The 15,490-nt window shown below is 37.4% G+C and overlaps 7 non-coding genes across 7 annotated transcripts; all 7 read right to left on the bottom strand.

The window, feature by feature from the left end:
* Nucleotides 1–5,424: 5,424 nt before the first annotated feature.
* On the bottom strand, nucleotides 5,425–5,496 carry Trnap-agg (transfer RNA proline (anticodon AGG)). The gene has a single exon. It is a non-coding gene; the product is annotated as a tRNA-Pro (tRNA).
* A 1,437-nt stretch (nucleotides 5,497–6,933) lies between these two features.
* Nucleotides 6,934–7,005, bottom strand: Trnap-cgg (transfer RNA proline (anticodon CGG)). Its single transcript has one exon. It is a non-coding gene; the product is annotated as a tRNA-Pro (tRNA).
* A 1,606-nt stretch (nucleotides 7,006–8,611) lies between these two features.
* Trnap-agg (transfer RNA proline (anticodon AGG)) lies at nucleotides 8,612–8,683 on the bottom strand. Its single transcript has one exon. It is a non-coding gene; the product is annotated as a tRNA-Pro (tRNA).
* Nucleotides 8,684–10,683: 2,000 nt separating this feature from the next.
* Nucleotides 10,684–10,755, bottom strand: Trnap-cgg (transfer RNA proline (anticodon CGG)). Its single transcript has one exon. It is a non-coding gene; the product is annotated as a tRNA-Pro (tRNA).
* A 1,606-nt stretch (nucleotides 10,756–12,361) lies between these two features.
* On the bottom strand, nucleotides 12,362–12,433 carry Trnap-agg (transfer RNA proline (anticodon AGG)). Its single transcript has one exon. It is a non-coding gene; the product is annotated as a tRNA-Pro (tRNA).
* Nucleotides 12,434–13,502: 1,069 nt separating this feature from the next.
* Trnap-ugg (transfer RNA proline (anticodon UGG)) lies at nucleotides 13,503–13,574 on the bottom strand. Its single transcript has one exon. It is a non-coding gene; the product is annotated as a tRNA-Pro (tRNA).
* An 860-nt stretch (nucleotides 13,575–14,434) lies between these two features.
* On the bottom strand, nucleotides 14,435–14,506 carry Trnap-cgg (transfer RNA proline (anticodon CGG)). The gene has a single exon. It is a non-coding gene; the product is annotated as a tRNA-Pro (tRNA).
* Nucleotides 14,507–15,490: the final 984 nt, after the last annotated feature.

Raw genomic sequence — 15,490 nt, forward strand, 5'->3', positions numbered from 1 at the left:
TAATAAACTTACAGATACTGAAAATATAAAAAGGTCCCTGTTTTTATAATTCATGATATAAATTTTCTCGATAATTGTATAATGTTATTTATCAAAGGATATAAACGTAATTGAGTGTAACGGTGATGAGTATGACAATGGCGGTGTTAATAAGTTGGTGGTGGTGATGAGGAGATGAAGTTGCTGTTGCTGTGATGATGGAGGTGGGTGATGGGCGTGGTGGTGATGATGACCACGACGACGACCACGGCGACGATCAGTTGATTACGATGTCGATACATATAATGTAGTTCTACCGTGTCCATGGACCTGAATGTGATCACTTATCAGATTTACTTCTTATTCACACATCATATTCTTCAAGATCTATATGACACAATATTCTCTCTTTTGTTTTTATCTTTTACAGGAAGTATTAGGTGGATATATCTTCTTTATATACTTTCGCATGTTTATTAATATCTACTATTGTACTATATCGATATTTACCTGAAACTAAAAATAAGACATTTGCAGAGATTACTGCCAATTTTGTAAAACCTAAGCATAAAAGGAAAGGGCTCCAAGCAGAAGAAGACCTGCAAGCTGAGTGGTGCTGTGAAAGAGACGGATATACTCTTAAAACGATCTAGTCATTGTTGACTAGAAACTTGTCAAATTTGACTAGGAACACTAATCAGAGGGGGACATAACATATTTCTGGTCAAAATTATTCGTATATTTAATCCGGTGGCAGACCAATGTAGGTTGGTTTTGTCAGTTTAAGTGTTTTTGTTTCTAGATTGTTGTTCTACAGAACACACCGACATCGCCCGGTTAATAATTACATTATACAGCAGAGACACTGAAATGAATACCCGGGATCGATACACGTGAATGTGCTATGCATGATTTGATATTCAGACGATAAATCTTTGGATACCGGTGTAGAAAATGATGAATATATCCCGTAATTGATTTAGTCTAAAGAAGCTAAATTTTGTTCCTTGCACTTGAATATATGTGTTCAACGGATATAATAGTCGTTAGCTTGCGTCTTGAGAAAGAACCATTGCATCTTGAACTCAAAAACTGACAAAAATATTCTGATTTTATATGTGCCGAACTATAGTGCAGCGTAGGCTAGCTGCACTCACTCGTGCAAGCAGTCTAAAAGCATATGACCATTGACCTCATAATGGCGTATACATGCTCACTCACACACAGAGAGGTCAATTACCAGGCTATTGTCAGTAGCGTTAGTCGGATGTCTCTCGGCTCATTATGCGTCTCAAAGGTCGGAACAAAATGGCCATGCGTGGCTGTGGATTCAACCTACCATGGCGATTTCTGCCATGAAGATATCGGGGCAATGACACTGTGCGGAAGGTACAAAATCAGACTCTGAGAGGTGCAAAATTGTCACACCTGGGCAATTCGAGATATCCAAGGTCAAAGTTTCTACAGGGGTCAAAATTAAAAACTTGTCCAATTTTGTCCAAACCTATCATGTCAAATATTCCTCTCGTCAAAAAGATTTTTTTTAAAAGTATATAGTTTCACATATCTACGACTTATCGTTCTTGCGTTGTGAGCAAACGGGTCGAAGGTTAAATAGAGAACTCCACAGGGGTTAAAATAGAAAAATGCTCCAATTTTGATGAAAATAGTCTCAAGTGCTTCTTTCTGTACAACAACCCTAATAAAGAATAGTTTGAACCACCTAGAATGACTTGTTGCCAAGATATAACACATCAAAATAGTCATTGCCGATTGAGTCCTGATGTTGAGCTACTGGTACTTAAGTTGTACTTCCCTGAATGGTTACCAAGGTAACGAATCATTGCAGTTAGTTATAACTATTCTTTATTAGATTGAAATTCATGATTGAAATAACCATACTGCAGTTACTGTCCGTTTTCCTATACACAATACACAGTGCTCTTTCCCATTGACGCGTGACCTTTACAAATAGCCCTACGTTAAAAGTATGGGGATATGACTAGTTAACGTCGCTGTGTGAAAAATAACCGGCCAATATTAAAAGTACTCTTCTAAAGTTCTAGAACATGTAGTTTTTCAACATGTCCTAAACTTTTAGCTAATTTAGATGTTTGGAAATATTCGTACTTTGGTGTTTTAGTTAATGTTATAGGTAATAGTACATTGCCTAGTTAACGTCGCTGTGTGAAAAATAACCGGCCAATATTAAAAGTACTCTTCTAAAATTCTAGACAATATAGTTTTGTAACATGTCCTAAATTTTTAGCTAATTTAGGTGTTTGGAGAGGGTCGTACTTTTGTGTTTTAGGAAGGATATGTAAACGACAGATAACACCAAAAATATGAAGAAATTATTTCCAAACCGTGTTAAGTCAACAATCATTATGTTGCTCATTTTCAAGAATGCTGGTTTACAAAAAGCACGCCATTGTCTCATTTCGTGAACAAAAGCACACATACCACTGCCTCATTTCAAATATATAGTTTTAGTTTTGGTTTTGGTTTTGGTCACGTGGTTTCCTATTGTCCTGCCTAACCACTTGAATCACAAGATATCGAACTCTTTGTTTCTACCTTTTGTTTAAAACTAAACATTTGTGACAGGTAGTTTCGGTTTTGGTTTCAGTTTCTTATAAGTGGTGTGACGAATAAAATTACAGGATTTTCGAGTTACCTGATCTAAGTATACAAAAGAAATGTTTAAATTTCGCAGTGCAATATTCACGAGCAGAGAAGTCGAACAAAACAGTCTACATTTGAAAGCATTGATTTAGTTTGAAAGCATTGGCTTGAGACTACGAAATAGCCTAAGCTGATTTCACTGTGAAAATATATAGACCATCGAAATATTTGCATTCGACATTACAAAAGAGGCCACTACTGTAATTGTATAGGTGCTATAAACAAAATCGATTCATGTCCTTAATCCCATGTACCAGAATCGATGGAAGGCCATTATATGACCTCTAATAACCTAATGACTTTTACTGAAGCAATTTTTACTGCAAAAAGTAGACGATAGAGGGGAGAAGATTAGGGTGTGTGTGTGTGTGTGTGGGGGGGGGGGGTTGGAGGGCAAGGGGGATATGGGCCGGGAGAGAGAGAAACATATGAGAGAGAGCATTGGAAGTGAAAGAGAAGGGGAGGAGAGCTCGAGATGAAGATATCGAATGTAGGGGAGGAGGAGGGGAAAGGGGTAATTTAGGAAAGAGGTGGTTATATAGGGAGGGGAGCCCCTCTTAAAGAGGTATGGGTTGTGCTTCCCGGGCATAATAAACTAATTCATAATCAAATCATCTCCATGCATCGTTTATGTTTCATACAAACAAACAAATTCCCCCACCCCACCCCATTCTCAGTATACGCGCATGTATATGATTTCTAGGCCTAGAACTCGTGAGTGTAATATGCCACCTACCTTCGACAGAGAGCATCAACTGTCGTCCGCGGATAGATTTCCGATATCAATCATGATAATAATTATGTTAGCACAATAGGCTATTGTATACTTCTGGTTATATACCCTATACTGTGTCCTCCCAGCATAATAGTGTTATGATTGCAGATCAGATCAGCTCTACTTTTAATCCCTTGATTTTTGGTTTCTGAACAAAAGAGAAACCAAAACTATATATTTGAAATGAGGGAATGTTTTCTTTCGTTTCCTTTATAATCGGTTACCCAACTGAAGCTATAATGCAAACTTTATTGCGATATCGCACATGAAAACAGTCACATGTGCACAGCCAGAGAAGATCCGATTTAATCAGTTGAGCTGTTTCAATGAGTGTTATCTTGGTATACACTTCTAGTGCCCGTTTCTATTCATCGTTATGTATTCTTCTCCCGTGCATTATTTTCGCGAACTACCCTTCACAGCCCAAATTATATAAACCTGCACGCTAAACAATGCATTATCTAAAACCTGCACGCTAAACAATAGATTCTAGATAATACGTGCACGCTCAAATACTAGAAATACTACTTTCACATAACCATATAGTAGAGTTAGGTGACGCTTTCGACACAGAGGTCACATAACTATATAATTGTCTGTTCGATATATATAACAACAAAAAAGTACGAATATACATTCTGTGGTGTTAAAATGGTATAGTTACAAACGGTGTTCTATAATAGGGTACAATTACCGAATAGGGTGCAACTCGCTAGACTTGAGTCCAGTCCTCGTTTACGGAGTTTAGGTTTAGGGTTAGGGTAGGGCAGTCTTGTAATAAGACTAGTAGAGTTGCACCCTATTATGCAAATATCATTGTCATAAATTATGATTAATGACCTCAAATAAATCAAACATCAAATGAGAATAATCGAGCTTCTATTAATTAAAAGGGCCAAAAACAGGTGGATCATAATTATACAAGATGACACCATTGCAAAATATTCAGCATTTTACAAATGAAATACATGTAGGCCTATATCTAAAATAACATAGCCGGGCCTGGAAACACACACTAGCGCATAATCTCATGATCATGCTTTATAATACCATAGGCCTTCAAACACATGTGTTTGAAGGCCTATGATAATACTGAACAAATTGTTAAATCCCAATGTCGTGTGTTTTAATATAAGTATATTTTAAAGTTCAAATTATAGAGCTATAAAGTCCAGTTGATATTCACCGTAGTACTAGTCGGACATCTAAATCGATCGTTTCCAGATGAACTGGTTCAGTGCTCTAAATGATCACAACATAAAGTCAATTGGTTACAAACCATGCGTGAATAAGTTACTAAAGTATGACGTATGGCGCAATCGATACCATTGATAGCTAACTTATACAGGAATTGATTTTCTTTACCAGTTAAATGCTACGTAGCTGGTCAATGTCCTGACGGTGTTTTTAAATGTAAGATATTTTCCCTAATATTAAAACTAATATAATGAATGCAGCAATTAATATTGCCTATTGTTTTAATAGGCCTACACTCAAAGTGTATGACGGATAATGTACTCGTGCAAATGCATTCGTCAAGATAATTGCACTTGCCATGGAGTTATTGCATTTAGCTCTTGAGCCTATCGGCTCTCGAGCTAAATGCAATAACTCCACGGCGCGTGCGATTATCTTGACGAATGCATTGCACTCAGTTCATTATCCTTATCTTAACATCAGACATGACTGCATCATGCCAGCACACTACATGGTTTATTGTTCTATTGTGTCCGAAAAATTGCTTATTTTGAATATGAAAAAAAGATAGTGGGCCTATAATGATTGTATATTTTAACTAGCATGCAATGTTATGCTTCAGAATGTACAAGTGGTTGAATCATAGATATATTACTTCAAAAAAGTTGAATGATGGAGCCGGGCATTTGTTGCAAATTTATGAGCCATTTGCATGAGTTTTGAATTGTACTTATTTGTTATGGAGAGACACTGGCAATTTATGGCGAATCAGGAAAGAACAAAAATTTGGGCTCGTCCGGGAGTTGAACCCGGGACCTCTCGCACCCTAAGCGAGAATCATGCCCCTAGACCAACGAGCCTCCACTGATATTATGAGGTTTAAATAGTAAACTAATAAGTTCTATTTTTTCAAGGGGGTCTCAAGTTACTCAAGTAAAACTGAAAACATGTTATAGTTATCGCATATTTTACGCACAAAAACAAAACAAAACAAAACAAAACAAAAACCCGCCATTTACTCGAATTTTAAAAATTTTTTTGGGTGTTTTGGAAAACAAATCCATATCTTCAATACGAAAGGTCAAAATTTTCAATTGATCGTCGGCTTTTCATCCCACCTACATACACTTTAAGTATAAATCATCAGATTTATAAAGTTTACTTCGAGTACTGTTAAATATCAAAATATCAATTTTTAATCATTTGCCAGGAAATGTGTATTACATTGCGAATTTCAAAAAATCTAAATTATTTGATATCAGAAGGATATTCTTCGTATTCAGAATGCAATTCGGTATGTCTGATGTGCTCTAATGTCCCACAATAAATACTGTCCAAACGTTCATACCCCATCCCTTAAATAAATGACAAAAAGAATCGGGCTCGTCCGGGAATTGAACCAGGACCTCTCGCACCCAAAGCGAGAATCATGCCCCTAGACCAACGAGCCTGCGATGAAGAATTGCGGAATGTTAGTGCTATTTAAAGAAATGATTAGTTTCTTGTCCCCCGCTCCGTTTTTTTTTATTTTGCTATTTTGAAAAAATAAAATCACAAGATATTAAAAACCTTTTTCCTCGGAAATAGTATTATTAATATTGAACTCATGTTTAATTACAGAGATAGCATAAATGAAGAATATCCGACTCGTTGGTCTAGTGGTATGATTCTCGCTTCGGGTATCCGGGCGGTTTCGACTCCCGGACGAGCCCATGTTTTACTTTTGCCAATATTTCAAATTTGACCACTGCAGAGGTCAAACCTTGACCTTTGACCTTTTTGTTTATAACCTGAGAACCGTACATCACAGATAGGTCAAACTATACTTTTTCTGAATCCTTGTGAATTTTTTCCCTGTATAAAGTTCGATGACCTCTACCCGCCATCTTGGAATGAATTTAATTTGGCTCTGGATCCAAATTTGTCAAACATATCAAGAGGTACAGCTGTGCCAATTTTGGGGCTTTTCACCAAAAATTAACATTTGTTTTGCTATGATTCACCATTCTGCAGCACTATTTTCATTTTTGCAGAAACTAAAAACCTCGGTCGAGGTTTTCCAAAGTTTAAAAAATAACGGTTAGTTGATGAAATAACGGTTAGTTAATGAAAAATAAGAAATGAATTTAGTAGCGCGACGAGGTTTATTTACCCGTAATAGAGTTCTGTTGAATTCGCTATTGTATCAGCTATTGTATTCTATTCATAAAAACTACTTCCAAAATTAACAGTGTTTTGCTACGATTCACCATTCATTTTCATTTTTGCAGAAAATTGTATTGGCAAAAGTTAAACATGGGCTCGTCCGGGAGTCGAACCCGGGACCTCTCGCACCCGAAGCGAGAATCATACCACTAGACCAACGAGCCGGCTAGACACCATCGATGCTATTTCTGTAATTGAACATGATTTCAATATTAATAATACAATCAACCCCGCTATAACAGTATATATTATTGCTATTAGCGTTAATAGCGGCCATTACCGTGATGCGCGTTATTAGTACTAACAGCGTACGGTGTGCTAATAACGATATTAGCGCTCATTAGCGTATCATTTGTAAAAGTGTTAATGTTCTCAGGATGGTAGACGCTAATAGCGCTAATAGCACTCGTTAGCGTAAGGTGCGCTATTAGCGCTAATTCTCTCGGTCGGGGTCACGTCACATCCATTCATGCATTGGAGTGAAAACAACTTATCGCATATTTTTATTTGCAGAGAGTCGAACCTGGCACAATAGTGTGATAGCTTGTGATACACTCCAGAGTTCAGTGAATGCGAATGTTGTTTCACTCCAGTGCTATTGTCAGCCGGTTCATGCCCGGATGTCCGACCGACAGAATAGCGTAATGTGTGCTAATAGCGCTATTAGCGCGTATAGTTAGATTTGCTAATAACGATATTAGTGCTATTAGCGCTCATTGTCGTATCATTTGGAAAATTGTTAATTTTGCCAGGGCGAAAGGCGCTGCGCTATTAGCGCTAGCACTCATTAGCTTAAAGTAGCGCTAACAGCGTAAGGTGTTCTAATGGCGCTGTTAGCGTTAGATGTGCTAATAACGATATTAGTGATATTCGCTGTCGTTGTGCACGTTAGAATATGACCGTTGCTATGTCAACTGGATCACGCTTTCTTTGTTACGAACCACTGATCAAAATGATCACAACACAAAGCCTATGGTATATCAAAATTTGGAACAGATGTATGAGCCCAGGCTTGGAGCAGTAACCAATGGTTATTAACGTGCACTACAACAGCGAATTAGCGATCATTGTCGTATCATTTGCAAAATTGTTATTTTTGTCCGGATGGTAAGCGCTGCGCTATTAGCGCTATAGCACTCATAAGCTTAAGTGCGCTAACAGCGTAAGGTGTGCAAATATCGCTATTAGCGCTAATAGTATAAAGTGTGCTAATAACGATATGAGCGCTATTTCCGCTTATTAGCGTACTTGCAAAAATGTTAATTTTCTCAGGACAGTAGGCGCTATAAGCGCTATGGTGCTAATAGCACTCATTACCAGAGGTGCGCTATTAGCGCTAATAGTGAAAGGTGTACTAATAACGATATTAGCGCTATTGGCGCTGATTAGCTTATCATTTGCAAAAGTGTTAATTTCTCTTAGGATGGTAGGCGTTTTTAGCGCTAATAGCGTATGATGTGCTAATAGCGCTAATAGCGTAAGGTGCGCTAATAACGATATTAGCGCTGTTAGCGCGAGGTGTGCTTATTTCATCACTTGTGCTATTAGCACTCATTAGTGTAACGACCCCAGTATCCAGAAAAAACATCAAGGCCGCAGGCCCAAGGCCGGATACTCCCAAACGACGACCTAACATTCCAAGTGGGACACCAATATAATGCCGGGCATTTGTTACAAATTTGTGAGTCATTTGCATCAGTTTTGAATTTTACTTATTTGTTATGGAGAGACACTGGCAATTTATGACGAATCAGGAAAGAACAAAATATAGGGCTCGTCCGGGAGTTGAACCCGGGACCTCTCGCACCCTAAGCGAGAATCATGCCCCTAGACCAACGAGCCTCTGTTGATATTATGAGGTTTAAATAGTAATTTAATAAGTTCTATTTGTGTTTGCTAAATTTTATAATTTTTTCAAGGGGTTCTCAAGTAACTCAAGTAAAACTGAAACCATGTTATAGTTATCACATAGTTTACGCACAAAGAAACAAAACAAAAAAACAAAACAAACAAACCCGCCATTTACTCGAATTTTAAAATGTGAAGGATAACAGAAAAAACAGCAGACATGTTTTACCAAGGTTGGAAACACTTACTTTTTGACATTGTTAATGACAACAGTTAAAACTAAACATGTTAAAGGATATTCAAATCAAATTTAAAAGTGTCACCAAACATAATTTCACCAAAGTCTATAATGTAGGGAACAGCAAGTTTTGGATATCTTAAGGGATATGGAATGAGCGTTTTGAGCGTTTCGACAGTATTTTTTGTGGGATATGAGAGCACATCAGACATATCGAATTGCATTCTGAATACGAAGAATGTCTTTCTGATATCAAATAATTTTGATTTTTTTTAAATTCACGATACAATACAAATTTTATGACAAATTATTAAAATTTGATATTTTTCACATTTTTGATATATAACAGTCCTCGAAGTAAATTTTATAAATCTAATGATATATTCTTAAAGTGTATGTAGCTGGGAGGAAAAGCCGACGATCAATTGAAAATTTTGACCTTTCATATTGAAGATATGGATTTTTTCCCCAAAAATACCTAATTTTTTTTGGTGTTTTGGAAAACAAATCCATATCTTCAATACGAAAGGTCAAAATTTTCAATTGATCGTCGGCTTTTCATCCCACCTACATACACTTTAAGTATAAATCATCAGATTTATAAAGTTTACTTCGAGTACTGTTAAATATCAAAAATATCAATTTTTAATCATTTGCCAGGAAATGTGTATTACATTGCGAATTTCAAAAAATCTAAATTATTTGATATCAGAAGGATATTCTTCGTATTCAGAATGCAATTCGATATGTCTGATGTGCTCTAATGTCCCACAATAAATACTGTCCAAACGTTCATACCCCATCCCTTAAATAAATGACAAAAAGAATCGGGCTCGTCCGGGAATTGAACCTGGACCTCTCGCACCCAAAGCGAGAATCATGCCCCTAGACCAACGAGCCTGCGATGAAGAATTGCGGAATGTTAGTGCTATTTAAAGAAATGATTAGTTTCTTGTCCCCCGCTCCGTTTTTTTTTGTTATTTGCTATTTTTGAAAAAATAAAATCACAAGATATTAAAAAACCTTTTTTCCTCGGAAATAGTATTATTAATATTGAACTCATGTTTAATTACAGAGATAGCATAAATGAAGAATATCCGACTCGTTGGTCTAGTGGTATGATTCCCGCTTCGGGTGCGAGGTCCGGGCGGTTTCGACTCCCGGACGAGCCCATGTTTTACTTTTGCCAATATTTCAAATTTGACCACTGCAGAGGTCAAACCTTGACCTTTGACCTTTTTGTTTATAACTTGAGAACCGTACATCACAGATAGGTCAAACTATACTTTTTCTGAATCCTTGTGAATTTTTTCCCTGTATAAAGTTCGATGACCTCTACCCGCCATCTTGGAATGAATTTAATTTGGCTCTGGATCCAAATTTGTCAAACATATCAAGAGGTACAGCTGTGCCAATTTTGGGGCTTTTCACCAAAAATTAACATTTGTTTTGCTATGATTCACCATTCTGCAGCACTATTTTCATTTTTGCAGAAACTAAAAACCTCGGTCGAGGTTTCCAAAGTTTAAAAAATAACGGTTAGTTGATGAAATAACGGTTAGTTAATGAAAAAATAAGAAATGAATTTAGTACCGCGACGAGGTTTATTTACCCGTAATAGAGTTCTGTTGAATTCGCTATTGTATCAGCTATTGTATTCTATTCATAAAAACTACTTCCAAAATTAACAGTGTTTTGCTACGATTCACCATTCATTTTCATTTTGCAGAAAATTGTATTGGCAAAAGTTAAACATGGGCTCGTCCGGGAGTCGAACCTGGGACCTCTCGCACCCGAAGCGAGAATCATACCACTAGACCAACGAGCCGGCTAGACACCATCGATGCTATTTCTGTAATTGAACATGATTTCAATATTAATAATACAATCAACCCCGCTATAACAGTATATATTATTGCTATTAGCGTTAATAGCGGCCATTACCGTGATGCGCGCTATTAGTACTAACAGCGTACGGTGTGCTAATAACGATATTATCGCTCATTAGCGTATCATTTGTAAAAGTGTTAATGTTCTCAGGATGGTAGACGCTAATAGCGCTAATAGCACTCGTTAGCGTAAGGTGCGCTATTAGCGCTAATTCTCTCGGTCGGGGTCACGTCACATCCATTCATGCATTGGAGTGAAAACAACTTATCGCATATTTTTATTTGCAGAGAGTCGAACCTGGCACAATAGTGTGATAGCTTGTGATACACTCCAGAGTTCAGTGAATGCGAATGTTGTTTCACTCCAGTGCTATTGTCAGCCGGTTCATGCCCGGATGTCCGACCGACAGAATAGCGTAATGTGTGCTAATAGCGCTATTAGCGCGTATAGTTAGATTTGCTAATAACGATATTAGTGCTATTAGCGCTCATTGTCGTATCATTTGGAAAATTGTTAATTTTGCCAGGGCGAAAGGCGCTGCGCTATTAGCGCTAGCACTCATTAGCTTAAGGTAGCGCTAACAGCGTAAGGTGTTCCAATGGCGCTGTTAGCGTTAGATGTGCTAATAACGATATTAGTGATATTCGCTGTCGTTGTGCACGTTAGAATATGACCGTTGCTATGTCAACTGGATCACGCTTTCTTTGTTACGAACCACTGATCAAAATGATCACAACACAAAGCCTATGGCATATCAAAATTTGGAACAGATGTATGAGCCCAGGCTTGGAGCAGTAACCAATGGTTACTAACGTGCACTACAACAGCGAATTAGCGATCATTGTCGTATCATTTGCAAAATTGTTATTTTTGTCCGGATGGTAAGCGCTGCGCTATTAGCGCTATAGCACTCATAAGCTTAAGTGCGCTAACAGCGTAAGGTGTGCAAATAGCGCTATTAGCGCTAATAGTATAAAGTGTGCTAATAACGATATGAGCGCTATTTCCGCTTATTAGCGTACTTGCAAAAATGTTAATTTTCTCAGGACGGTAGGCGCTATAAGCGCTATGGTGCTAATAGCACTCATTACCAGAGGTGCGCTATTAGCGCTAATAGTGAAAGGTGTACTAATAACGATATTAGCGCTATTGGCGCTGATTAGCTTATCATTTGCAAAAGTGTTAATTTCTCTTAGGATGGTAGGCGTTTTTAGCGCTAATAGCGTATGATGTGCTAATAGCGCTAATAGCGTAAGGTGCGCTAATAACGATATTAGCGCTTTTAGCGCGAGGTGTGCTTATTTCATCACTTGTGCTATTAGCACTCATTAGTGTAACGACCCCAGTATCCAGAAAAAACATCAAGGCCGCAGGCCCAAGGCCGGATACTCCCAAACGACGACCTAACATTCCAAGTGGGACACCAATATAATGCCGGGCATTTGTTACAAACTTGTGAGTCATTTGCATCAGTTTTGAATTTTACTTATTTGTTATGGAGAGACACTGGCAATTTATGACGAATCAGGAAAGAACAAAATATAGGGCTCGTCCGGGAGTTGAACCCGGGACCTCTCGCACCCTAAGCGAGAATCATGCCCCTAGACCAACGAGCCTCTGTTGATATTATGAGGTTTAAATAGTAATTTAATAAGTTCTATTTGTGTTTGCTAAATTTTATAATTTTTTCAAGGGGTTCTCAAGTAACTCAAGTAAAACTGAAACCATGTTATAGTTATCACATAGTTTACGCACAAAGAAACAAAACAAAAAACAAAACAAAACAAACCCGCCATTTACTCGAATTTTAAAATGTGAAGGATAACAGAAAAAACAGCAGACATGTTTTACCAAGGTTGGATACACTTACTTTTTGACATTGTTAATGACAACAGTTAAAACTAAACATGTTAAAGGATATTCAAATCAAATTTAAAAGTGTCACCAAACATAATTTCACCAAAGTCTATAATGTAGGGAACAGCAAGTTTTGGATATCTTAAGGGATATGGAATGAGCGTTTTGAGCGTTTCGACAGTATTTTTGTGGGATATGAGAGCACATCAGACATATCGAATTGCATTCTGAATACGAAGAATGTCTTTCTGATATCAAATAATTTTGATTTTTTAAAATTCACGATACAATACAAATTTTATGACAAATTATTAAAATTTGATATTTTTCACATTTTTGATATATAACAGTCCTCGAAGTAAATTTTATAAATCTAATGATATATTCTTAAAGTGTATGTACCTGGGAGGAAAAGCCGACGATCAATTGAAAATTTTGACCTTTCATATTGAAGATATGGATTTTTCCCCAAAAATACCTAATTTTTTTTGGTGTTTTGGAAAACAAATCCATATCTTCAATACGAAAGGTCAAAATTTTCAATTGATCGTCGGCTTTTCATCCCACCTACATACACTTTTAAGTATAAATCATCAGATTTATAAAGTTTACTTCGAGTACTGTTAAATATCAAAATATCAATTTTAATCATTTGCCAGGAAATGTGTATTACATTGCGAATTTCAAAAATCTAAATTATTTGATATCAGAAGGATATTCTTCGTATTCAGAATGCAATTCGGTATGTCTGATGTGCTCTAATGTCCCACAATAAATACTGTCCAAACGTTCATACCCCCATCCCTTAAATAAATGACAAAAAGAATCGGGCTCGTCCGGGAATTGAACCCGGGACCTCTCGCACCCAAAGCGAGAATCATGCCCCTAGACCAACGAGCCTGCGATGAAGAATTGCGGAATGTTAGTGCTATTTAAAGAAATGATTAGTTTCTTGTCCCCCGCTCCGTTTTTTTTTTTTTTTGTTATTTGCTATTTTTGAAAAAATAAAATCACAAGATATTAAAAAACCTTTTTTCCTCGGAAATAGTATTATTAATATTGAACTCATGTTTAATTACAGAGATAGCATAAATGAAGAATATCCGACTCGTTGGTCTAGTGGTATGATTCTCGCTTCGGGTGCGAGGTCCGGGCGGTTTCGACTCCCGGACGAGCCCATGTTTTACTTTTGCCAATATTTAAAATTTGACCACTGCAGAGGTCAAACCTTGACCTTGACCTTTTGTTTATAACTTGAGAACCGTACATCACAGATAGGTCAAACTATACTTTTCTGAATCCTTGTGAATTTTTTCCCTGTATAAAGTTCGATGACCTCTACCCGCCATCTTGGAATGAATTTAATTTGGCTCTGGATCCAAATTTGTCAAACATATCAAGAGCTACAGCTGTGCCAATTTTGGGGTTTTTCACCAAAAATTAACATTTGTTTTGCTATGATTCACCATTCTGCAGCACTATTTTCATTTTTGCAGAAACTAAAAACCTCGGTCGAGGTTTTCCAAAGTTTAAAAAATAACGGTTAGTTGATGAAATAACGGTTAGTTAATGAAAAAATAAGAAATGAATTTAGTAGCGCGACGAGGTTTATTTACCCGTAATAGAGTTCTGTTGAATTCGCTATTGTATCAGCTATTGTATTCTATTCATAAAAACTACTTCCAAAATTAACAGTGTTTTGCTACGATTCACCATTCATTTTCATTTTTTTTTTTTTTGTATTGGCAAAAGTTAAACATGGGCTCGTCCGGGAGTCGAACCCGGGACCTCTCGCACCCGAAGCGAGAATCATACCACTAGACCAACGAGCCGGCTAGACACCATCGATGCTATTTCTGTAATTGAACATGATTTCAATATTAATAATACAATCAACCCCGCTATAACAGTATATATTATTGCTATTAGCGTTAATAGCGGCCATTACCGTGATGCGCGCTATTAGTACTAACAGCGTACGGTGTGCTAATAACGATATTAGCGCTCATTAGCGTATCATTTGTAAAAGTGTTAATGTTCTCAGGATGGTAGACGCTAATAGCGCTAATAGCACTCGTTAGCGTAAGGTGCGCTATTAGCGCTAATTCTCTCGGTCGGGGTCACGTCACATCCATTCATGCATTGGAGTGAAAACAACTTATCGCATATTTTTATTTGCAGAGAGTCGAACCTGGCACAATAGTGTGATAGCTTGTGATACACTCCAGAGTTCAGTGAATGCGAATGTTGTTTCACTCCAGTGCTATTGTCAGCCGGTTCATGCCCGGATGTCCGACCGACAGAATAGCGTAATGTGTGCTAATAGCGCTATTAGCGCGTATAGTTAGATTTGCTAATAACGATATTAGTGCTATTAGCGCTCATTGTCGTATCATTTGGAAAATTGTTAATTTTGCCAGGGCGAAAGGCGCTGCGCTATTAGCGCTAGCACTCATTAGCTTAAGGTAGCGCTAACATAGGGCCTGCACTTTGGCTCGTTTTTTGCAGGTTTACATGGTCCAATAATCACAAGATGACTGACATGTGGTAACAAAGGAAGCAGTCACTGCAATTTGATTATGTCCCATATGATTGGCCATTCAAGACACCCATGTGAATATACTATAGCGGCCTTTTCAAAATATAATACCTGTTTGCTTGATTGCATTGACAATACCCGGGAACAATAGGCCTACACACAGTATATGCATTGGACAAACTTTTTACAATAAGCATGATAAGTGATGATGTGACCTCCAGATTTATACATCGTTCGTCTCGCACACTGACAACATTTGATTGAATGGACTGTAGGC

The sequence above is a fragment of the Amphiura filiformis genome, chromosome 6 (assembly GCF_039555335.1).
Source record: "Amphiura filiformis chromosome 6, Afil_fr2py, whole genome shotgun sequence".
In the NCBI taxonomy this organism is placed as follows: Eukaryota; Metazoa; Echinodermata; class Ophiuroidea; order Amphilepidida; family Amphiuridae; genus Amphiura; species Amphiura filiformis.